Source organism: Pseudophryne corroboree, chromosome 3, assembly GCF_028390025.1.
Source record: "Pseudophryne corroboree isolate aPseCor3 chromosome 3, aPseCor3.hap2, whole genome shotgun sequence".
NCBI classification, from domain to species: Eukaryota; Metazoa; Chordata; class Amphibia; order Anura; family Myobatrachidae; genus Pseudophryne; species Pseudophryne corroboree.
This window is the reverse complement of record NC_086446.1, coordinates 426,436,405-426,460,906: the sequence shown is the minus strand read 5'-3', so window position 1 is coordinate 426,460,906 and position 24,502 is coordinate 426,436,405. Positions and strand designations below refer to the sequence as shown.

General features: G+C 48.3%; 1 long non-coding RNA gene across 1 annotated transcript in view; it reads right to left on the bottom strand.

Annotated features, from left to right (window-relative positions):
• Positions 1-533: 533 nt before the first annotated feature.
• The window catches only part of LOC135055822 (uncharacterized), a 118,388-nt gene continuing 94,419 nt past the window's right edge, over positions 534-24,502 (bottom strand). The window contains exons 2-5 of the long non-coding RNA XR_010243820.1: positions 2,203-2,304; positions 2,073-2,110; positions 1,818-1,979; positions 534-1,673 (exon numbers count right to left, since the gene is read on the bottom strand). This is a non-coding gene — a long non-coding RNA (uncharacterized LOC135055822). The remainder of the gene's footprint in view (positions 1,674-1,817; positions 1,980-2,072; positions 2,111-2,202; positions 2,305-24,502) is intronic.

The following is a 24,502-nucleotide window of genomic DNA, read 5'->3' as shown; positions in this document are numbered from 1 at the left end:
TAGTGGATGCTGGGCGCCCGTCCCAAGTGTGGACTCTCTGCAATACGTGTATATAGTTATTGCTTAAATAAGGGTTATTGTTATGAGCCATCCATTGAGTGAGGCTCAGTTGTTGTTCATACTGTTAACTGGGTAAGGTTATCACAAGTTGTACGGTGTGATTGGTGTGGCTGGTATGGGTCTTACCCTGGATTCAAAATTTCCTTTCCTTGTAATGTCAGCTCTTCCGGGCACAGTTTCCCTAACTGAGGTCTGGAGGAGGGGCATAGAGGGAGGAGCCAGTGCACACCAGATAGTACCTAATCTTTTTTTAGAGTGCCCAGTCTCCTGCGGAGCCCGTCTATTCCCCATGGTCCTTACGGAGTTCCTAGCATCCACTACGGACTACGAGAAATAGAATTACCGGTGAGTAAATTCTTATTATTCAACATATATAATACATCAATTTGACAATTCTTCATATGATGCTTTTTAAAAAACTTCCAGGCACCTTTAATTATCTACCCAACAGATAACCAATAACATGTGCATCATTTTCCACACGTTTTTCCAGGGTTTTTATTGAAATAAATAGTTTCTGGAAAACAGCTGAGGCAGTTATACTCTGTCTATATCATACAAAAGTCTCTCTAAAAAAAGATAGATACCATGTAGGTTGGAGGTTCTTCAGTTAAAACACTCCTATTACAATGAAAAGATAGTTAAATATCCTCATACACAATGGTGTCCAATTCCACCATTGCTGTCTATCAGAGAGACCTTCACTTATGCTCATATAATTCACATAGACATTATATACTATATGCTCATATCCTCAGATCAATACATCACGCTATCTGCATCGCACATTTGGTATTTCATATGTCTATTTGCACATATTCATATTTCACTTTTACAAGAATCTGTACCTTATTATCCTATCTATCGATCTATCTATCCTTTAATCACTGCTACATTGTAAAACACCCACGGGAGGAGCAAATTATATTACTTGCAAACTTGTGAGGAGACCTGGAAAACATGAACTGGGGTACTTGTGGACCGAGGTGAGGAACCACTGTACTAGGCCATTGGACTGCCACCTGCTGCTGTGAAACTACACATCCCAGCACACCCTTCCTCAGTTTTAGCATGTCTTAATATCAGGGCATGCTGGGATGTGCAGTTCCACAGCAGTAGGAAAGCCACAGGTAGCAGTCCCATGGCATAGTTTAGGGAAGGGGAACCCTCGGCTAGCTGTTGTTGAACTACACATACCAGCATGCCCAGCAACAGTTTTACCATGTCCAAGAAGCAAAACTGTTGCAAAGGCATGCTGGACTGTGTAGTTCCACAACAGTTAGAGGGCCTAATGGTTCCCCATCCCTGCTCTAGGCTCTTGTAGGACTTCACCTAAGTTTTCATGTTTTATTTTTAAATTCAAAATAGATTGTTAAACTTTCTATAATCAATAAACTTGAAATATTTAAAAAAAATGATGTGTTCTTTACTGTAAAACTAAATTGATTTTGGGGTGGACAGTGTTACAAGTAGTGTTAGGACACAATAATGGGCAACACAGCACGACACAGGGGGGGCCACATTGCTAGTAAGCCGTCATGGTAGAAGGGGGGTGTCAGTGCCACTTTCCACTGTAGAGGGGTTAAGGGTCTTCAAGAACATCCAGGGGAAACCTACGGAAGAGAAAAATGTTTAATGACAAGGTATAACAGTGTGTTTCATTCCACTTTCCAAAGAGGGGCCCAGGAAAACAGCATTGGTAATTTTTTAAAAACACAAGTGTCACAATATTGGTGGGTTAAGGTGCAGCATCTCACCTGAAGGGTTCTCCTGGTCACACCGCAGTGGAAATGTCCACATCACAAGTAGGTCCTCATGGTAGTGGGGGGGCTGTAAACATCATTGTCCACAGTAGGGGAAGCCGGGTAACTTTCAGGGAACCATCAAAGGGAAACGGCCAATTGAACTTGGGAAGCAAACTAAAATTACAATTATAAAAACAAAAAGCATTATTCACATTTACAAAAAACTTCAGTAAAACGGAAACAAAATATATTACAGTACCATCTTACCTTTAACTTAAACAACATGGCGCCAACTGGGCATAACTCTGAAATATAAAAAAAATATTAAAAAATGTCAAATACAAAAAAAAAAACAGTTAGAAAAGAATTAAAAACTCCCAAAGCCAAAAACACTCACATGATGTGGAGAAGAAGGTGCGGATAAGATTTGACCTTGCTTTCAGCTCCTTCATCCATTCCTGCAGTCAATGCTGTAGAGAGGTCCCCGTGGCGGAAAACCCTGCAATGAAGATTCACCGGCAAACAGTTTGCAACACAAATGTTTTGAAGAATGCAACATGCATTAATTATGACGCAAACCTTTGTCAGTGAATACAAAAGGGCACCGCTGGACTTGTCTAAACATCAAAACCGGCTTTTAAGTACACCGAAGGCTCGCTCAATTATACCCCTCGGTGTACTGTGTGCCTCTTGGTACCATTTTTCAGCATCACCTACAGGATCAGGTAATGGGGTTAACAGCCATGGCTTGTTGGGGTAGCCCGCATCACCTGAAAGGTGAAAAAAAAAACCCCATAAAAATATGTGTGAGCTTTTCTTAATTTAAAAAAACAAAACAAAAAACTTACCCAACAACCAGCCATCTGGTATTTTTCCAGTCTCGAAATCATGAAACAGCGATGACTGGCTTAGGATGAAGGAGTCATGAGATGACCCAGGAAATCCCACAAAAATATTGGTAAAAATCATTTTGGTATCACAGACCACCTGCACATTCAGGGAATGAAAGTGTTTTCGGTTTCGAAAAACATTCTTCTGAATCCCGGGGTGGTCTGATTGGCAAATGCGTACAGCCGATCACGCCCAGAACATGGGAAATTTCCATTTTTCAGAAATGCCAAATTTGATCTGAGTCCACTCGCTGCCCATATCTGGAAATTTGATAAATTGGGTCGTTAATCGGCGGAATGCCTTAATGACCTGGGTTATACAGCGTGACAGTGTTGGCTGTGAAAACCCGCATGTTTGTGACAAAGTAGGCTGGAATGTGCCAGACGCCAAAAAATGCTACATAGCCAGCAGTTTCTGGAAACCACTGACTGCGTGATTCTTCCATTCCTGAGGTTCCAGGTCTGGCTCCAACAGATCGTACAGAGAGTAAATTTCCCGAGCTCATAAGCGATAATAGGATTTTAAATGCCTGCCGGTAAATCCTTTTCTCGTAATCCATAAGGGATATTGGGGACAGATTAGTACGTTGGGTATAGATGGGTCCAAAGGAGCCAGTGCACTTTAAATTTCTTCAACTGGGTGTGCTGGCTCCTCCCCTCTATGCCTCCTCCTACAGCTCAGTTATAGGTAAACAGTGCCTGAAGGAGAATGACATACTTGAGAGAAGGAACATAACAAAAAGTGTGGTGAGAATTTCACACCAGCACACCAATATATAATTTAGCCAGCAACATCTGGCAACATTAACAGCAACAGCTGAACAGGAACACATACAGAGAACCTGCAGAAAATCACCGCACAGAGGCGAACGCGCAATGGGGGTAATTCTGAGTTGATCGCAGCAGCAAGTTTGTTAGCAATTGGGCAAAACCATGTGCACTGTAGGGGGGGCAGATATAACATTTGCAGAGAGAGTTAGATTTGGGTGGGTTATTTCGTTTCTGTGCAGAGTATAATACTGGCTGCTTTATTTTTACACTGCAATTTAGATTTCAGTTTGAACACACCCCACCCAAATCTAACTCTCTCTTCACATGTTATATCTGTCCCCCCTGCAGTGCACATGGTTTTGCCCAACTGCTAAAATATTTGCTGCTGCGATCAACTCAGAATTAGGCCCAATATCCCTTATGGACTACGAGAAAAGGATTTACCGGTAGGTATTTAAAATCCTATTTTCTCTAGCATCCATAAGGGATATTGGGGACAGATTAGTACGATGAGGATGTCCAAAAGCTTCCAGAACGGGCGGGAACGTGCGGATACATCTGCAGCACCGCCTGCCCAAACTGGGTATCCTCTTTGGTCAGGGTATCAAACTTGTAGAACTTCAAAAAGGTGTTCATCCCCGACCAGGTAGCAGCTCTGCATAGTTGCAGGGCCGAGACTCCACGTGCAGCCGCCCAGGAAGAGCCCACCGATCTTGTAGAGTGGGCCTTCAGAGACTGTGGAACCAGTAAGGCTGCCGACACACAGGCCTGTTGGATAGTAAGCCTAATCCAACGAGCAATGGACTGCTTAGAAGCAGGGCAACCCTTTTTCTGCGCATCATAGAGCACGAACAAGGAATCTGTCTTTCTGATCCGTGCCTTCCTTTTGATATAAATTTTCATGGCTCGCACAGCATCCAATACATCCGGAGGAGCAGAAGTGTCAGAATTGGACGGAATCACGATAGGTTGATTCAAGTGAAACGCGGAGACCACCTTCGGCAGGAACTGTTGTCTAGTCCTGAGCTCCGCTCTGTTCTCGTAAAAGACCAAGGGGTATATTTACAAAGATTCGTGTTTTGGCAGTTTTGAAGGGTGTTTGAACTCGAATGGTATCGGGTGCATTTTACTGCAACTTTTTGAATCCTGATACGATCATTCACTAAGCTGCCGAGTTTTGCACAATCGTTTTTTCCGATGTCGATGTGATTCGTAATATCAGGCAGTGTTTTGCGGGAGTGATGAGTAAAACACTGCCTGAAAAAACACAAGGAATCCCGGCCGGATCTGTGAGATCTGTGCAGGGCTTGGATGGGGGGGACAGCCTCGGGCTTCACCCCTTGAATTCTGCAGAGGAATATGTGCGTTCCTCGCACCAAGAGACATATCTCTGCCAGATATGATGATAGTGTTTCAACGTCACAGGTTTTCTGGCTTGCACCATAGTGGCAATGACCTTTTTGGAAAACCCTTTGTGAGCTAGGATGTTCCGTTCAACTTCCATGCCATTAAACGAAGCCACCGTAAGTCCGAGTAGACGAACGGTCATTGTTGAAGAAGATCCCTTCTTAGTGGTAGAGGACAAGGGTCCTCTACAGACATGTCCAGAAGAGCCGTGTAACACGTTCTGTCAAATCGGGGCAATCACAATTGCTTCTACTCTTTGATGTCTGATCCGCTTGATCAACCTTGGGATCAGCGGAATCAGTGGAAACAGGTAGACCAGCTGGTAAGGCCAAGGCGATGTCAGCACATCCACTGAGCTCGCCTAAGGGTCCCTGGTTCGTGAGCAATAGCAGCAAAGCTTCTTGTTGAGACGAGAGGCCATCAAGTCGATCTGTGGGCATCCCCACCTGTCGATGATTTGCTGAAACACCTGAGGGTGAAGTCCCCACTCCCCTGGATGGAGTTCGTTGTGACTTAGGAAGTCCGCTTCCCAGTTGTCCACTCCCGGAATGAAGATCGCGGACAGTGCTCTTGCATTTCTTTCTGCCCAGAGGAGTATCCTAGACACTTCTCGCATGCAGGTCTTGCTTTTTGTCCCTCCTTGTCGATTGATGTATGCCACCGCTGTGGCGTTGTCCGGCTGCACCTTGATCATCTGATCCCGGAGTAGAGGGGATGCCTGAATCAGAGCATTGTAGATAGCCCGAAGTTCCAGAATGTTGATTGGAAGTAGGGCCTCTTGGGCAGACCACCTGCCCTGGAACTGCGCCTCCTGGGTGACAGCTCCCCATCCTCTTAGACTCGCATCCGTCATGAGGAGGATCCAATCCTGAATCCCAAAGCGTCGACCTTCCAGCAGGTTGGAAGACTGTAGCCACCACAGGAGAGAGATCCTGGCCTGAGGTGACAGCCGAATCATCCAGTGTATCTGAAGATGGGAACCGGTCCAATTGGAACGGTCTGGCATGAAACCTTCCGAATTAAATTGCCTCGTACGAGGCCACCATCTTTCCCAACAATTTTATGCAAAGATGAATGGAGACTCAAGCAGGTCGGAGCACCATGTAAACCATGTCTTGAAGTGTTCTTTTTCCTCTGGGAGGAAAACTTTCTGAGTTACAGTATCCTGTAGCATCCCCAGAAACAGGAGCCATTGAGACGGTTCAAAGTGGGACTTCTGCAGATTGAGGAACCAGCCGTGGTGTGACAGAAGTTGGATAGTGCAATCTATATGGAGCAATAGAAACTCCAGGGAGCTCACTTTTATCAGGAGATCGTCCAGGTATGGAATTATATCGACCCCCTGGACCCTGAGTTGGAACATCATTTCCGCCATCACCTTCGTGAACACCCTCGGAGCTGTAGACAGGCCGAAGGGCAACGCCTGAAACTGGTAGTGATCGTTCAGCAGGGCAAACCTCAGTTAGACCTGATGAGGAGGCCAGATTGGGATATGTAGGTAAGCGTCCAGGGACACTAGGAATTCCTGTTGTTCCAGGCCTGCGATAACCACTCTCACAGATTCCATCTTGAATTTGAAAACCTTCAGGTAAGTATTCAAGGACTTCAGATTCAGAATGGGTCTCACAGACCCGTCTGGTTTTGGTATACGAACAGACTGGAGTAGTAACCTTGTCCTTGTTGTAAAAGGGGTACTGGAACAATGACCTGGGACTGGACCAACTTGTTTATGGCCAGCAGTAGCATACCACGCATATTTTCTAAAGCTGGTAAGCTGGATTTGAAAAATTATTGGGGAGGAGAACCGTCGAACTCCAGCTTGTAACCCTGAGAGAGAAGGTCCCTTACCCAAGCACCTTGGCAGGAACCGTCCCAGACGTGGCTGTAGTGATGTAACTGAGTTTCCACCACGAGATCCCCTCGGGGTGGGTGGACACAGTCATGCTGAAGTCTTTGCGGAAGCAGAACTGGTGTTCTGGTCCTGAGATCCGGCAACGGCTGGCTTCTTAGGTTTACCTCTGGAGCCTCTAGCTGCGTTGGAGGCCCCTCTGGCCCTAGTTCGAAATCTGGAGGACCGAAAAGATTGAGTAGACGGTCCCGGGTAGGTACGTCTAGCAGGCGGAGCCCCCGAAGGGAGAAACATGGATTTTCCAGCAGTAGCTTTGGAAATCCATGCGTCCAATTCACCTCCAAAGAGTCATTCACCTGTGAAGGGAAGAGATTCCATATTACGTTTGGAGTCAGCATCAGCAATCCACTGACGCAACCATATTGCTCTGCGCGCCGACACAGCCATAGCCGTGGTCCTAGCATTAATATTGCCAATCTCTTTAAGGGAGTCACAGAGGACTCTTGCCGTATCCTGAATGTGATTCAGAAAAGTAACAGTATTAACTAAGGCCATATCACCCGAAAGACCTTCCTTAATTTGATTAGCCCAGGAATGAATTGCTTGTGTCATCCAGCAACCTGCAATGACCGGCCTTTGAGCAACACCTGCAGTAATGTAAATGGATTTCAGAGTGGTCTCAGTTTTCCTATCTGCCGGGTCCTTTACCGTAAAGGAGCCCGGAGCAGGGAGTACCGCCTTTTTAGAAAGGCGAGAGACTGAGACGTCCACTGCTTGAGACTCTTCCCAGAATTTCCTGCCTTCAGGGGCAAAGGGGAATGTATGCAAAACCCTGATATTTCTTATCTGGATTCTTCCAGGCTATTTTAAATAAGTCATCCAATTCCTTGGAATCAGGAAATGTGACTGTCAGTTTGTCTTGTGGGAGTAAAAATTACTGCTGAGTAGTAGCATCCTCCATGGCGAGCTTTAACCCATCCCTAATAGCCAATATGAGGGGTTCAATACCCTGGGTAGGGGTAGAATCCCCACTTATTGAATACACCCCTTAGACTTTGAAGTACAACTATTTTTGAGTTGTTTTTTTTTTTTTTTATATTTCTGCGTTGCACACCAAAAACTTGTACAGGTACCTCCATAAAATGTTTCTTGTTTCTCTCTCTTCCCTCATCCTACCCTCACCTCTATCCCCTGCATTCCCACTTCAATAGCTAAACAGTTCCCATGGACACTGTTTTTGTTATTGTACAGTTTACTTACCCCAGGTTTTTACTGTCATTTTTAATACGTTACTGTTCATTCAGACCTCCACAGTACTGATGTGTATACAGGGCCTAATTCTAACTTCTCTGTCTGTTAATACCTATTCTTATTTTATTACTGTTTTGTGTTTTTCTAAAAGCACAATGGAATATGCTGGTGCTATATAAATAAATGTTAATAATAAAAAAACAGGGGTGGGGAACGTCTGGCCCAGGGCCGTATAAGGGCCGCAAAATCATTTGGTCATTTTATAATTAATTGAAGCAGAGCGCAGACATAATGCGCTAGAGCTCAGCTTCCTCCTTATATTTATATTAATAATATATGTATATAGAATTAACTATAAAAGCGAGCACAGATAATAAAATATGTATAAAACAATTTATTATTCCACTAAAAACATTAGTACTCAATAAAAACTTTTACACTAAGACAATAGAACCACATACCAAGTTTTCCAAACCACTGTAATATCCAGCACAGTGGCACAAAATATAATGCAATGGGAGAGATAATAAAATCCCAAATTGGACGTGATTTGGTATGTCCAAATATTCCTACGTGGACAAGGAATCTATAAATGTCCTGAGACAGTTGCTCACTCAAATGTCCATATTAGTAGATGTGACACCTTATTAGATATATACAAGCCCTTTTTAAATTAGCCGGTATAGTGCCGATGATATGCTCAAAAGTCCGATGGAGGTGAAGTTTCTCATACCTCGACTGCGATCCAGACTGACCGACGCAAACTTGGAAAAGCAGTTGCGGGTAGCAACATCATCAACACCAGCTAACATCACATGCCTCACTAAAGAAAAACAGTTCCAGCCATCACATTATGGCATTTCAAGAAGATTGTGAAAGTAACACCTATCTGCCCGGACGTGTACTGCTACATCTGAGAGTCGTGTCCTAAAAATGACTTACATCCAAATGTAAATGAGCCCTAAAGTTAGTAAGATCTACTTGTTGAAGAAAAGATACTGATATATTGCCGGATTTGTTTGTGTATTGTGTTTTACAAGAGGTTCCATATAATGTAAGTGGCCACGAGAAATCTCATTTAAAATGCACGTCTCTAGCCATAGGGATTATTGTGCTATATAACCAATGCAGGGAAATGGCACTGATGAGCCCATTTAAATGTATATATCTCTCATTTGTATATATCTCTAATTTATTTTTATTCCCAAAGAATGTAACAGCTGCATAATGGGGATAAGGTGAAATCAATGAGATTGCTGGACTATTCAGGGAGTCAGGGAGATTGCTGCTATTTCAGGGAGTCTCCTGCAGAATGAGGGAGGGTAGGCAACTATGCATTAGGGGTGAGTTAATGAAATGTTTGATCAAATATAGCAGGCTAGTTTTTAAATTGATAATTTTGTATGGCCCATGAATAATGTTATAAATATCCAAATGGCCCTTGGCAGAACAAATGTTCCCCACCCCTGTCTTAAATGGACAAAGTGGGGTTTATGAGTGATAACATGCCTATCGGGTATTAATCCTATCTTTCTGTGGATCACAGAACCTTACAAGGAAGAACTGACCTGAATTTAACCCACTTCCATAGACAAGCTGTGCAGATGTTTTGTTTATAGTATGACTCATAAGTTCCCAAACTTTTCTTCCCAGCTGCTCTTTCAATTTGTAAGCTTCCAGTGCATAGCAGGCCTCTTGTAGTGTGCTTCTTCAAATACTGCTGATGGGATGTTTTATCATTAAAGTAAATGGATGCATTCCCAAACATTATTATTATTATTTTCCAAAGTACCAGAATTGAAATATGCTGTCTATAATCAATAATTAATAAGCCAAGGTGCCAAAGAGCTAAGTGCTACAGTACTTGGGAATTACAATATATAGTGCTTCAGTTGTGGTCTGCGGAACATATTCATTACAGGGAGACATTCAGGGGCCTACTTATCAAGTACTTATTCCCCGAAGAAATGGTTATTTTAATATTTATTAAACTCCTAATGCCGACGTATACTACCATCAACATCTCTATGGGAATGGCAATATAGGCCAGTCAGTGATGCAAGTATAGTGGTACGGGGCAGTATTGCGTGCTGGTAAGAAATTGCCAGTCGGTACGCAGTACCGACGGCCCGACCGCCATGCTTGCAGCCGCTGCTGTGCTGTGTGTGAGGGGAGGAGAGCGCAGCATGCACCTCTCCTGCCCCTCAGTGCTCATCCTGTCTCCGTCGGTGGCGTCGTCTCTCAAATGAGACGCTGGCTCATGAGCTAATCAGAGCTTGTGGACCGGCAGACGCGGATCCTGATTAACTGCCTGTGCGCAAGCTCTGATTGGCTCACAAACCGGCGCCTCATTTGAAAGACACGCCGCAGCTGGAGACTAGATGGGGGGAAAGGCCCAACCTCTTGAAGGGTTAATGGTCCCGTTCCCCCCCTGACATGACACTAGCTCCTGAGGGAACTGTTCGCAAGCCCCACCACGGCGAGCGTACATTCCCGCAGCACACCGCCACCCCTAACAGAGTCAGAAGAATGAAGAGTGGTGAGTACTAAGCCGGCGTCCCGGTTAGCGGGTCGCTGGCCATTATGGCGGCATGAGGGTACGGAGATGCACGGCTTCTAACCGCGGTGGACTGCATCTCCAGACTTAGTACACAGTGCAGATGCACCGCTTCTGAGGGGGCGAACTGAATCTCAGTACACTGTACACAGTACCCACACTGGAAAAACGAGTTTTATGGTAAGAACTTACCCTTGTTAAAACTCTTTCTGCAAGGTACACTGGGCTCCACAAGGAATGGACAATGGGGTGTAGAGTAGGATCTTGATCCGAGGCACCAACAGGCTCAAAGCATTGACTGTTCCCAGAATGCATAGCGCCGCCTCCTATATCACCCCGCCTCCCTGCACAGGATCTCAGTTTTTAGTTAACCATTCCAATGCAGTAGCAGGAAAAGAGACGACAACGGTTAGTAGCCACAACACCGCATTCTCACGACAGGAGACGTGTCAGCGGCTAATGCCATACCAACCCAAAGAAGCTAAGTGCGTCAGGGTGGGCGCCTTGTGGAGCCCAGTGTACCTCGCAGAAAGAGTTTTAACAAGGGTAAGTTCTTACCATAAAACTCGTTTTCTGCTGCGGGGTACACTGGGCTCCACAAGGAATGGACAATGGGGATGTCCTAAAGCAGTTCCTTATGGGAGGGGACGCACTGTAGCGGGCACAAGAACCCTGCGTCCAAAGGAAGCATCCTGGGAAGCGGCAGTATCGAAGGCATAGAACCTTATGAACGTGTTCACAGAGGACCACGTAGCCGCATTGCATAAGTGTTGAAGGGTCGCACCACGTTGGGCAACCCAAGAAGGTCCAACAGACCGAGTAGAATGGGCCTTAATGTGATCAGGAGCAAAGAGACCAGCCTTTTCACATAAGCATGTGCAATTACCATTCTAATCCGTCTGGCCAGAGTTTGCTTGTGAGCAGGCCAGCCACGTTTGTGAGACCCAAACACAACAAAAAGAGAATCAGATTTCCTAATAGGAGCAGTTCTCTTCACACAGATACGGAGAGCCCGTACCACATCCAAAGACCGCTCTTTGGGAGACAGATCAGGAGAAACAAGTGCTGGAACTACAATCTCCTGATTAAGGTGGAACGAAGAAACCACCTTAGGTAGATAGCCGGGACGAGTCCTAAGAACCGCCCGGTCACGGTGAAATATCAGATATGGGGAACTACAGGACAAGGCACTCAAATCCGACAATCTTCTAGCTGAAGCAATAGCCAGCAGAAACACCACCTTAAGGGAAAGCCACTTAAGGTCAGCTGAACCAAGAGGTTCAAACGGAGACTCTTGTAACGCCTCCAAAACCACCGACAAGTCCCAAGGAGCCACAGGCAGGACATAGGGAGGTTGGATACACAACACGCCCTGAGTAAAGGTATGCACATCAGGTAAGGTCGCAATTTTTTTCTGAAACCACACCGACAAGGCAGATATTTGAACCTTGAGGGAGGCCAGACGCAGGCCTAAGTCCAGGCCCTGCTGAAGAAAAGCCAACAACTTGGCTATACTAAACTTGGAAGCGTCATAATCGTTAGATGCGCACCAAACAAAGTAAGAATGCCAGACCCTATAGTAAATCCGAGCTGAAGCTGGTTTCCGGGCCCGCAACATATTTTGAATGACCGCCTCAGAAAACCCTTTAGCCCTTAAGACGGAAGCTTCAAGAGCCACGCCGTCAAAGACAGCCGGGCTAGGTCCTGGTAGACACAGGGGCCCTGAACGAGGAGGCCTGGGCGTTATGGAAGTAGAATTGGACGCTCTGACGATAGGCCTTGCAGGTCTGAGAACTAGTGCCGTCTGGGCCACGCTGGAGCTATGAGAAGCAGAATTCCTTTTTCTTGCTTGTACTTCCGAATTACCCTGGGCAGGAGTGACACAGGAGGGAACACGAACGGCAGCCGAAACCTCCACGGTACCTTTAGCGCATCCACGAATGTTGCTTGAGGATCCCTTGTCCTTGCTCCGAAGACTGGAACCTTGTGATTGTGTCGAGACGCCATCAGATCTATGTCTGGAAGGCCCCACCTTTCCACTAGGAGTTGAAACGCTTCTGGATGGAGGCCCCACTCGCCGGCATGCACGTCCTGACGACTGAGAAAGTCCGCTTCCCAATTCAGGACTCCCGGAATGAATATTGCCGATATGGCCGGTAGATGGCGTTCTGCCCACTGTAGAATACGTGAGACTTCCTTCATTGCTAGGCGTCTTCGAGTGCCGCCCTGATGATTTATGTAAGCCACTGTGGTGGCGTTGTCCGACTGTACTTGAACAGGATGGTTCTGAATTAAATGCTGGGCTAGGTTCAAGACATTGAAGACTGCCCGCAACTCCAGAATACTGATCGAGAGGAGGGACTTCTCCATGGTCCACCGCCCCTGAAGGGAGTGTTGCTCCCTCCCCACCTCGCCCCAACCTCTTAGACTGGCATCTGTCGTCAACAGGACCCAGTCGGATATCCAGAACGGACGGCCCCTGCACAGTTGTTGGTCCCGGAGCTACCAGAGCAGCGACAGACGGACCTCCGGAGTCAATGAGATAATTTGAGACCTGATCCGGTGAGGCAGGCCATCCCATTTGGCTAGAATCAGCCTCTGGAGAGGGCGAAAGTGAAATTGAGCGTACTCCACCATGTCGAATGCTGACACCATGAGGCCCAGCACCTGCATCGCCGAATGTATTGACACTTGCGGACGAGATAGGACGCAACGAATCCTGTCCTGAAGTTTCAGGACTTTCTCCTGAGACAGGAACAACCGCTGGTTGTGAGTGTCCAATAGTGCTCCCAGATGCACCATGCTCTGAGCAGGGATCAGGGATGACTTCTTCCAGTTGATGAGCCACCCGTGGGCTTGCAGAAACCGGACCGTCACATCTAGATGACACAGGAGAAGTTCTGGGGAATTTGCCAGGATTAACAAGTCATCTAAATACGGCAGTATCCTGATCCCTTGATGGCGGAGTACCACCGTCATCACCGCCATGACTTTTTGTAAAGACTCGTGGAGCCGTTGTTAAACCAAAAGGTAACGCCCAAAACTGGTAATGGCAGTTGCCAATCGCAAATCTCAGGTATTGCTGATGAGACACTGCTATAGGAATATGCAGGTAAGCATCCTGTATATCCAGGGAGACCATGAAGTCCCCAGGTTCCAAGGCCAGAACTATAGAGCGAAGGGTTTCCATCCGGAACTTGGAAACCTTCACAAATCTGTTCAATGTCTTTAGGTTGAGAATGGGCCGGGAGGACCCATTCGGTTTCGGGACTAGAAAAAGCGGAGAATAGTACCCCCGGCCCCTCTGCGCAAGAGGCACCTGTACTACGACTCCCGTATCCAGGGGGGTCTGTACCACCGAATGTAGAGTATTTGCCTTTGTCTTGTCCAACGGGACATCTGTCTGGCAAAATCGATGAGGGGTTCGGTTTTTGAAGGCTATGGCGTAACCTCGAGTGACGACTTCCCGTACCCAGGCATCTGAAGTGGTCTTCAACCATTCCTGGGTATACCCTAGAAGCCGGCCCCCCACCCTGGGATCCCCCAGAGGGAGGCCCCCCCCCCGTCATGCGGCAAGCTTATCTGTCTTGGAAGCTGGCTGACGGGCTGCCCAGGCTCTTTTGGGCTTAGGCTTACCAGGTTTGGAAGTGCGGGCCTGTTTGTTGTACGCCTGACCTTTTGCTTTACCTGAAGGACGAAAGGAAGTACCTTTAGCCTTCGACACAGAAGGAGCAGTACTTGGCAGACAGGCAGTTTTGGCAGTAGCCAAGTCAGCCACAATCTTATTTAAATCCTCCCTAAACAGAATATCTCACTTAAAAGGGAGTACCTCCAGGGTTTTCTAGAGTCCAGATCCACAGACCAGGATCTCAGCCACAATATCCGGCGAGCCAGGACTGACGTAGTAGAGGCCTTGGCTGCCAGGATATCGGCATCAGAAGCCGCCTCTTTAATATAACGAGAAGCTGTGACAATATAAGACAAGCACTGTCTAGCATGGTCAGAGGAGATCTCAGCATCTAACTCCAAGGCCCATGCTTCAATGGCCTCTGCAGCCCAAGTAGCTGCAATAGTGGGCCCTTTGTGCAGCACCCGTGAGGGTGTAAATCGCTTTCAGGCAACCCTCCACACGTTTATCCGTAGGCTCTTTTAGAGACGTGACGGTGGTGACCGGTAGAGCTGAGGAAACCACCATCCTAGCCACATGTGAGTCCACTGGAGGAGGCGTTTCCCAATTCTTAGCTCCGGCGCGAGGGGATAGCGAGCCAGCATCTTCTTTTGAGGCACAAACTTCGTACCCGGGTTTTCCCAGGGTTCCTGACGTATATCAATTAGGTGGTCAGAGTGAGGTAAAACTTGTTTAATCACCTTCTGACGCTTGAACCTATCTGGTTTCTTAGGAGGAACGGATGGCTCGGGATCATCCGTAATCTGTAAAATTAACTTAATAGCCTCCAAAAGATCAGGAACATCCACATGTGAACCACCCTCCCCATCAGCCGTATCTGAGTCAGAACCTGTGGGGTCAGTGTAAGTGCCGTCTTCATCCGACGAGGTGTCAGTGACAGCAGTGGATTGTGAGGAGACAAGCGCTCGCTTAGAGGACCCCTTGGACGTAGGCGAGCGACGGTCAGACTTTTTAGTAGTCAGGGACTGGTTCAACTTCTTTATTTGAGCAGATAAATCGTCCGCCCATGGCGGGTTAGCTGCAGGGACCACAAACGGTTGTACCGGCATTGGGGGTCCCATAGGGGGTGTTAGTTTATGAACTAGCAAATGCAGAAGCGTGGAAAAAGCGGCCCACGGCAGGTCATTATTTGCCCCCGCAAAGGGGGGCAAGGAGCCCCCAGAACCAGAGCCCAAAGCTGCTATATTCTCCTCATAAGTATCTGCGGCTTCAGCAACACCGGCAGTGTGTTCAGTCCCAGAACCGTTTCCCTCAGAAGCAGACATGATATAACTTGCAGTATCAGGTAACACAGTACAATTTGTCAGCAGCACAATACCTCTAGCCCAAACCCCTGCGCAGTGTAGTCAACACCAGCAGAGATAAAGGAGAGATACGGTGACTAAATCACAGAGAAAAATACGTAATACAGTATATCTTTGTGAAAATCCTATATTAGATAAAACCTGACGCACCAAGCCCCCTCAGGTTATAGAATATAGGGATAGCGAGTTGAGTGAAAGACACGAAATGGACACCACTCAGCTATCAAATGCACACACAAATAGTCACAATTTGTACAATGCAGAGGTTATTACTAACAATAATACTGCACTGGACTATCTTACACAGCTATATAACAATAGATATAACACTACACAGTAAGAACTGGATGCATATCACAGGGTAATTGTACTAGGAAACCCTGACTAAATGCACTCTTTCTTAACTAACACTGACTAAAAAAGGCATGTAAAGCCGCCTGGTTGTCAGTGCTGTGACTTTACAAGACACTTAAGTATTCTTTAAGTGTCTTGTAAAGTCACAGCACTGACAACCAGGCGGCTTTACATAGGCGGATTTGCCCAAGCATTCCCAGGAACAGTGAGCTGAGGGATAATGGCGCCGCAGACACTGCCAGGGAGTGAGGGAGAGACAGATATGCAGCTCCAGGGCGGGAACATTTGCAGAAAATAGCGCCCTCGGGCTGGAGGAGGGGCTTCAGGTCCAAGCTCTATCCCCCTGCTGGCAAAACCACCGGGTACTGCGGGCTCTAATAAAACGGTTTATAGAGAAAACCTGACCTGTCCCATGCGCTGGGGACCTAGTGGATCGTCTGTACTGCCACATTGTCCACCGCCAGCGCGCGCAGCCCGCCTCCCACTGACCGCGCCGGATCGCGATAAAGACCGGGTCCCACAAGCGGGACCCACTTACCACCTCCCGAAGCGCGGCCACGCGATCCCGGAGAGCCCCCGTCGTGTGTGCCTGACAAGAAGAAAACCTGAGCCTCCTGCTGTAGTTACCCGGCAACCAGGGCTCGGGAGTGTGCAGCGCCGCTGGGGAGAGCCGGAGCTGCAGCCGTGAATGTCCACTGACATGTAACACTGCTGCTGCCCTTGAAGTCTTCACTTTTTTCCTCAGAAAAAAAGCTCTTCTTAGGGCTGCCTGGAGCAGCCCCCTTGTTAAGTGCCTGCTACTGCAGCACCAACTACAAAACTGAGATCCTGTGCAGGGAGGCGGGGTGATATAGGAGGCGGCGCTATGCATTCTGTGAACAGTCAAAGCTTTGAGCCTGTTGGTGCCTCTGATCAAGATCCTTCTCTACACCCCATTGTCCATTCCTTGTGGAGCCCAGTGTACCCCACAGCAGAAACACAGACTTAAAATGGATCTGACTACATTCTAAGCACATATTTACCTCATCCAGTATAAAAAAGCAGGAAGCCCACACAGCATGGAGGGGGCAGGGCTTCACTATGAGCGGATCCAGCAGCTCACCAGCACCATTTTCCCTCTGCAGTGGACACAGACGCTGACTGACAGGGATACGCAGCTCCTCCGGAGTGACTCCAGATTACCTCAGCGGTACCAGGGGGTCATAGCAAGGGGGGAGCGACTATTAGTGTACTAAGTCCCCAATCTGGGTACTTAGTCTACGACCTGGCTAAGCTTGGCATTAGCGATAAGGGCGCTGTATGCTGGCTCCAAATATATCTCTGTGTCTCCCTGGAAGGGCTCTTTGTGGGTTAATTGTGCTTTTAACCTTTTGCTGTGTGTGTGTGCTGTCACATTACAATATGTCAGGCAAAGAGTGTGTTTCATGTACGGCAGAGTGTTCCTCTTCCCCAGGGGGCTCACTACAGTGAACTCAGTGTAGTGCACCATCTCAGGCTAGCAGGGCTGAACCAGCATGGCTGGATTCCATTAAAGGAATGATTTCCAATATATCTACTAAACTGTCTTACAATGAGAACGAGATACAACACTAAGACAGTCTGTGGATGAGTTTATGAGCAGAGACTCAGTCCCCTACCATTTGTTCGCAAAAACGTACTCTGGCAAATATCCTGCAGTCTGAGTCGGATGATAAAGGGACAGACATGGAGGAGGGGGAGGTGAACTCAGAGGTGGGGGGGGGGGGGGGGGGCGGAGGGGGGATGCTGCTCTGTCACAGGGAATAGAGGCTCTTATAGAAGCTATTGGAGACGTTCTGCAAATTCCTATTAAGGTAACAGGAGTGTGAGGAGTCTTATTTTAATATAAAAAAGAAATCCTCAGTCACTTTTCCTGTGTCAAAGGAACTTAATACCCAGTTTGAAGAACTGTGGGTTAATCCCTAAGAGGTTACTCTCATCCTTTCCTTTTCCTCCTGAGGATAGGAAAAAATGGGAAACTCCACCGATAGTGGATGCATCAGTATCCAGGCTCTCACAGAAAATAGTATTGCCTTTCCCTGGTGCAGCCTCCCTGAAAGACACGGCTATCGTAGAATTGAGGCCACACTCAAGTCCTTGTACACAGCTGCTGGGGTGGCCTAGAGACCCACTATAGCATGTGCATGGATCACTAAAGCCATTGATAAATGGTCAGATAACCTAATTGAGGGGTTAGATTCCTTATCAAGGGGGGAGATTGTTTTACTCCTGCAACATATACAGGACTCTGTAAACTTTATGGTAGAAGCCATAAAAGAAATAGGCTTGCTTAATGCACGCACCACTGCATTGGCAGTGTCAGCATGCAGGGGCTTAGGCTACGCCAGTGGACTGCTGATGCGGACTCCAGGAAAGGCGTGGAAGGCCTACCATTTACAGGAGAGGTCTTATTTGGAGACAAACTGGATAATTGGATATCCAAAGCTACTGCGGGTAAGTCTACATATCTTCCTTCCACAGCTCTCCTCAGCTTCCAAATTGCAGTCCTTTCGGACAGCCAAGTGTAAGGGCTAAACCAGAGGTTCTTCTACAGCCACCAGAGGCGCTAGAGGTAAACCAAGCAATCCAGCAACTGACGGTTCTCAGGAACAGAGTTCAAGCTCTGCTTCCTCAAAGCCTTCAGCATGACGGTGGACTGCTGGGCCTGGCGGGTGGAAGCCGGCTACAATTCTTCAGTCACATCTGGACAAGTTCGTGCCAGGATCCCTGAGTCATAAAATAGGATTTTAATTACCTAAAACGGTAAATCCTTTTCTCGTAGTCCGTAGAGGATGCTGGGGTCCATATTAGTACCATGGGGTATAGACGGGTCCACCAGGAGCCACTGGCACTTTAAGAGTTTAATAGTGTGGGCTGCTCCTCCCTATATGCCCCTCCTACCAGACTCAGTCTAGAAAAATGTGCCCGAGGAGACGACATACTTCGAGAGAAGGAAATACACAGATAGTGGCGAGATTCACACCAGCTCACACAACAGACAAACCCGGCTAACAAGCCGGAAAAACTCAGCAACAGCTGAAACAGTAAACAATGCAGAACTTACCTAGGAACCAGGTAGAACTGAACTATAAAACCAAAGCAGGAAAACGAAGCGCTGGGCGGGCGCCCAGCATCCTCTACGGACTACGAGAAAAGGATTTACCGTTTCAGTTAATTAAAATCCTATTTTCTCTTACGTCCTAGAGGATGCTGGGGTCCATATTAGTACCATGGGGATGTACCAAAGCTCCCAGAACGGGAGGGAAAGCGCGGAGGCTCCTGCAAGACCGCTTGACCAAACTTGAGGTCATCAGAGACCAAAGTGTCGAACTTGTAAAACCTGGCAAACGTGTTTGAACCAGACCAAGTAGCAGCTCGGCAAAGCTGTAGTGCCGAGACACCCCGGGCAGCCGCCCAGGAAGAACCCACTTTACGAGTAGAGTGGGCCTTAACCGATTTCGGACACGGCAATCCTGCCGTAGAATAGGCATGCTGAATAGTGAACCTTATCCAGTGTGAAATCGACTGCTTCGAAGCAGGACACCCAATTTTATTGGGATCATAGAGGACAAACAGAGAGTCAGTTTTTCTATGACGAGCTGTCCTCTGCACATAGATCTTCAAAGCCCTCACAACATCCAATGCCTTTGAAGCAATTGAGGAGTCAGTAGCCACTGGCACCACAATAGGCTGGTTGATATGAAAAGCCGATGCAACCTTAGGCAGGAACTGCGGACGAGTCCTAAGTTCCGCCCTGTCTTCATGAAAGATCAGATAAGGGCTTTTACAAGATAAAGCCCCCAATTCCGACACGCATCGAGCAGAAGACAAGGCCAACAAAGTGACCACGTGAGAAACTTGATGTCCGCCTCCAGTAGAGGCTCAAACCAAGCTGATTGTAGGAACTGCAACACCACATCTAGATCCCATGGCGTCGTCGGCGCCACAAAAGGAGGTTGGATGTGCAGAACCCCTTTCAAAAAGGTCTGAACCTCAGGAAGGACAGCCAATTGCTTTTGAAAAAAGATGGACAAGGCAGAGATTTGGACCTTGATGGACCCCAATCTCAGGCCCATATCCACTCCTGTTTGCAGGAAAAGGAGAAAACGTCCGAGTTGAAAATCCACTGCAGGAAATTTTCTGGATTCACACCAGGAAACATATTTTTTCCAAATATGGTGGTAATGTTTAGACGTTACCCCCTTCCTAGCCTGAATCAGGGTAGGAATAACCTCGCTCGAGCTAAGATCTGGCGTTCAACGTAGCCGTGGTGAGTCTTGGTAGGCGAACGGCCCCTGCAGCAGCAGATCCTCCCGAAGAGGTAAGGGTCTTGGATCTTCCAGAAGAAGATCCAACAGATCCGCATACCAAGCCCTTCGCGGCCAGTCAGGAGCAATGAGGATTGCCAGAACCCTTGTTCTTACCAGCTGAAGAACCCTTGGGATCAGAGGAAGTGGAGGGAACACATACACTGACGGGAACACCCATGGTGCTACCAGTGCGTCCACCGCCACTGCCTGAGGGTCTCTCGACCTGAAACAGTACCTCCCCAGCTTCTTGTTGGGGTGGGAGGCCATCATGTCTATGTGAGGAACCTTCCACCAAGCGGTTACTTCCTCGAACACTTTCGGAGGGAGGCCCCACTCCCCTGGATGGAGATCGTGTCTGCTGAGGAAGTCTGCTTCCCAGTTGTCTACTCCCGGAATGAAGATTGCTGACATCGCTACAGCGTGCCTTTCTGCCCAGAGAAGGATTTTTGACACCTCCGACATTGCAGCCCTGCTCTTCGTTCCGCCTTGTCGGTTTATGTAGGCCACTGTGGTCACGTTGTCCGACTGTACCCGAACAGCCCGATCCTGTAGCAGATGTGCTGCTTGCAGGAGGGCGTTGTACACGGCCCTTAGCTCCAGGAAGTTTATTGGGAGAAGGGATTCTTGAAATGACCACTTTCCTTGAAAGGTTTCCCCCAGAGCGACTGCTCTCCAACCTCTTAGACTTGCATCTGTGGTTAAGAGGATCCAGTTCTGAATTCCGAACCTTCGGCCTTCCAGGAGGTGTGGAAGTTGTAGCCACCAGAGGAGTGAAATCCTGGCTTTCGGAGACAGGCGTATCCTTTTGTGCATGTGTAGGTGAGAGCCCGACCACTGGTCCAAGGGGTCCAGTTGAAATGGACGAGCGTGAAACCTGCCGTACTGCAGAGCCTCATAGGCGGCAACCATCTTCCCCAGAAGGCAGATGCATTGATGAACCGACACCCGGGTAGGCTTTAAGACCTCCCGGACCATTGTTTGAAACACCAATGCCTTCTCCACTGGGAGAAACACCCTCTGCACCGCCGTGTCGAGGATCATTCCCAGGAAAGATAGCCTCCTTGTAGGCTCCAGATGAAACTTTGGAAGGTTCAGGATCCAACCGTGCTTCCTGAGCAGCTGTGTCGTGAGCGCGATGGATCGCAATAACCTCTCCCTGGACGACGCCTTGATCAGGAGATCGTCCAGATAAGGAATTATGTTCAGCCCCTGCTTGCGGAGAAGAACCATCATCTCTGCCATCACCTTGGTGAAAATCCTTGGTGCTGTGGAGAGGCCAAACGGCCGCGCCTAGAACTGATAGTGGTCGTCCAACAGCGCAAACCTGAGGTATGCCTGATGCGGTGACCAAATGGGGATGTGGAGGTAAGCATCCTTGATGTCCAGAGGGGATGTAGTCAGTTTACCTCCAATCAAAATCCCGACGTTCAAAATCCCGACACCAGTTGACCGATGGTCAAAATCCCGACAAGGTCAAAATCCCGACATAGATAAAATACCAACAAGGTCAAAATACCGACATGTAAAATGCCGACAGGTCAAAATACCGACATGAGTTTTTCATGATTTTTTTCATTGAAACCGACTTGTTCATACTTTACCATCCCAGTGGACCTGAACGGGGAATATAATAGTGTGCCGAGCGCAGCGAGGCACCGTGCCCGAAGCATGGCGAGCACAGCGAGCCATGCGAGGGGACGCGGTACACTTTATATGGTGTCCATGTTGACTTATGTCGACATTCACACACAAAAAAATAAATAATTGCATGTCGGTATTTTGACCTGTCGGCATTTTACATGTCGGTATTTTGACCTTGTCGGTATTTTGTCCATGTCGGGATTTTGACCTTGTCGGGATTTTGACCATCGGTCAATTGGTGTCGGGATTTTGAACGTTGGGGTTTTGATTGGAGGTATTTCATACCGATCCCGTCCAGAGACACCAGGAACTCCCCCTCCGTTAGTACTGAGATGACAGCTCTCAGAGATTCCATCTTGAATTTGAACTCCCTGAGATAAGGGTTCAAAGACTTTAAGTTCAGAATAGGCCGTACCGAACCATCCGGTTTCGGTACTACAAAAAGGTTTGAATGATAACCCTTGTTCCACTGCTGAGACGGAACCGGAACGACGACTTCCGACACCACCAATTTTCTGATGGCCTCCAGAAGAATCGCTTTGTCCGCCAGCAGAGCTGGTAAGCCTGACTTGACGAAACGGTGAGGCGGGTGATCTTGAAACTCCAGCCTGTACCCCCTGGACAATATATCCAGGACCCAGGGGTCCAGACCAGACGACACCCAGACGTGGCTGAACTGTCGGAGTCTCGCCCCCCACCTGACCGTCCTCCAGGCCCAGCCGTCCGCTGTCATGCGGAGGGCTTAGTGGCATCAGAAGCGGGCTTCTGGTCTTTCCTTTTGCATGACCACCTCTGAAGAAGGTGTTCGAAGGTTTGTTTTTCTTTGCCTCGCGGGCCGAAAGGACTGTGACGCGGCTGGTGTAAAAGGCTTCTTCGTAGCCGAAGCAGCTGAGGGGAGAAAAGTAGACTTACCCGCGGTAGCCTTGGCAATCCACGCATCCAGCGCCTCCCCAAAGAGAGCCTGACCCGTGTAGGGTAGGCCCTCCACGCTCTTCCTGGATTCCGCATCTGCAGACCATTGGCGCAGCCAGAGACCCCTGCAAGCCGAAACCGACATGGAGGAGTTCCCCGCAGCCATGGAGACCAGGTCCTTCATGGAATCCACTAGGAACCCTGCAGAATCCCGAATATGGCGTAAAAACATATCAACGTCATCTTTATCCAGCGTAGCCGATTCTTCCTGCATAGTGATAGACCACCTGGCAATAGCTTTTGCAATACAAGCACAGGCTATAGTAGGCCTTAATATAGCCCCAGAAGCCGTGTACATGGATTTTAACGTAGCATCCACCTTGCGATCCACCGGGTCTTTCAACGCGGTAGATCCTGGTACCGGCAGCACCACCTGTTTGGACAGCCTAGATAGAGAGGCATCGACCATCGGCGGGGACTCACGTTTTTTCCTATCTTCAGGAAAAGCAACCAAAACCCTCCTAGGGATCTGAAATTTCTTTTCCGGAGTTTCCCAGGCCTTTTCAAAGATAGCGTTTAATTCTTTGGATGCTGGGAAGGTGAGGCGGGGGGGCTTCTTGTTTTCTGTAATGAAGGCCTCCTCCACCTGTTCCGGAGCTGTGTCCGAAATGTGCAAAACATCTCTAACAGCCGCAATCATCAACTGTACCCCCTTGGCAAGTGATGCCGTTCCCCTCGACACATCACCGTCACCAGTGTCAGTGTCCGTGTCATCCTGCAACATTGCAAGTGCACGTTTCTGAGAATGAATCGCAGGGGACCCCGAGGAGGCAGTATCAGACCAAACAACCATAGAGGACTGGAGGACCTGAGTGACGTGCTCAGTCCTAGCAACACTCTAAGAAATCTGGGAAATAGTCCCCCTCAGAGAGACTAACCATTCTGGCTCTCTAGCAGGGATCTGTGCTACAACTGTGTAATCCTGATTATATGGAATGGAGTCCTCTTGTGAGGATAAATCCTCTGCAGCATATGATACATTGTTCCTAGACATGTTACCACACACACACACACACACACACACACACACACACACACACACACACACACACACAGGGTATTATGAAGGCAGAGTTTCCCCCCAAAGAATGGCAGAGAGACAGAGATTGGAGCCAACCCACACACAGCGCTATTAAAGGTATAGGGAGTCCCTAACCAGCGCTGACTGTGTCCCTTAATAGGTGACACAGCCTGTATACAGCTTCCCCCCTCCCCCCCTTCTACAACCCCCTTTGTACCGTACAAATAGCTGGAGATTGTTCTGAAGGGACCTGGATCCACTTGGCAGTCAGAGCAGGCAGGAAAAATGGCGCTGAACGCTGCTGGGTCCGCTGTGAGAAGCTCCGCCCCTTCAATGGCGCCGGCTTCCCGCTCTGGCCTGGAGGAACAGTGGCTGACCTGGATCCGCAGACCCCGTCAGGAGATGACCAGTGTGGGGTCTGGAACAGGCCCAGGATGCTCCCCCCAGCGCTGCACCAAGGTACACTGAGCCGCCCAGGAGCGCGGTCAAGGCTGCGCTCCTGCCCTAATAGCCGTCCTCTTCACACTGTCCCCCCGCTTGCAAGGGGGGATAGTGACTAACTCGCCATGTTCAGCATCTGGGGGGGGTGGCGCCGGCTGCTGAGGCGAGCGTTCCCCTGTGGCGGGGCGCGATCGGACCCCCCGGAGCTAACGTCCAGTCAGTG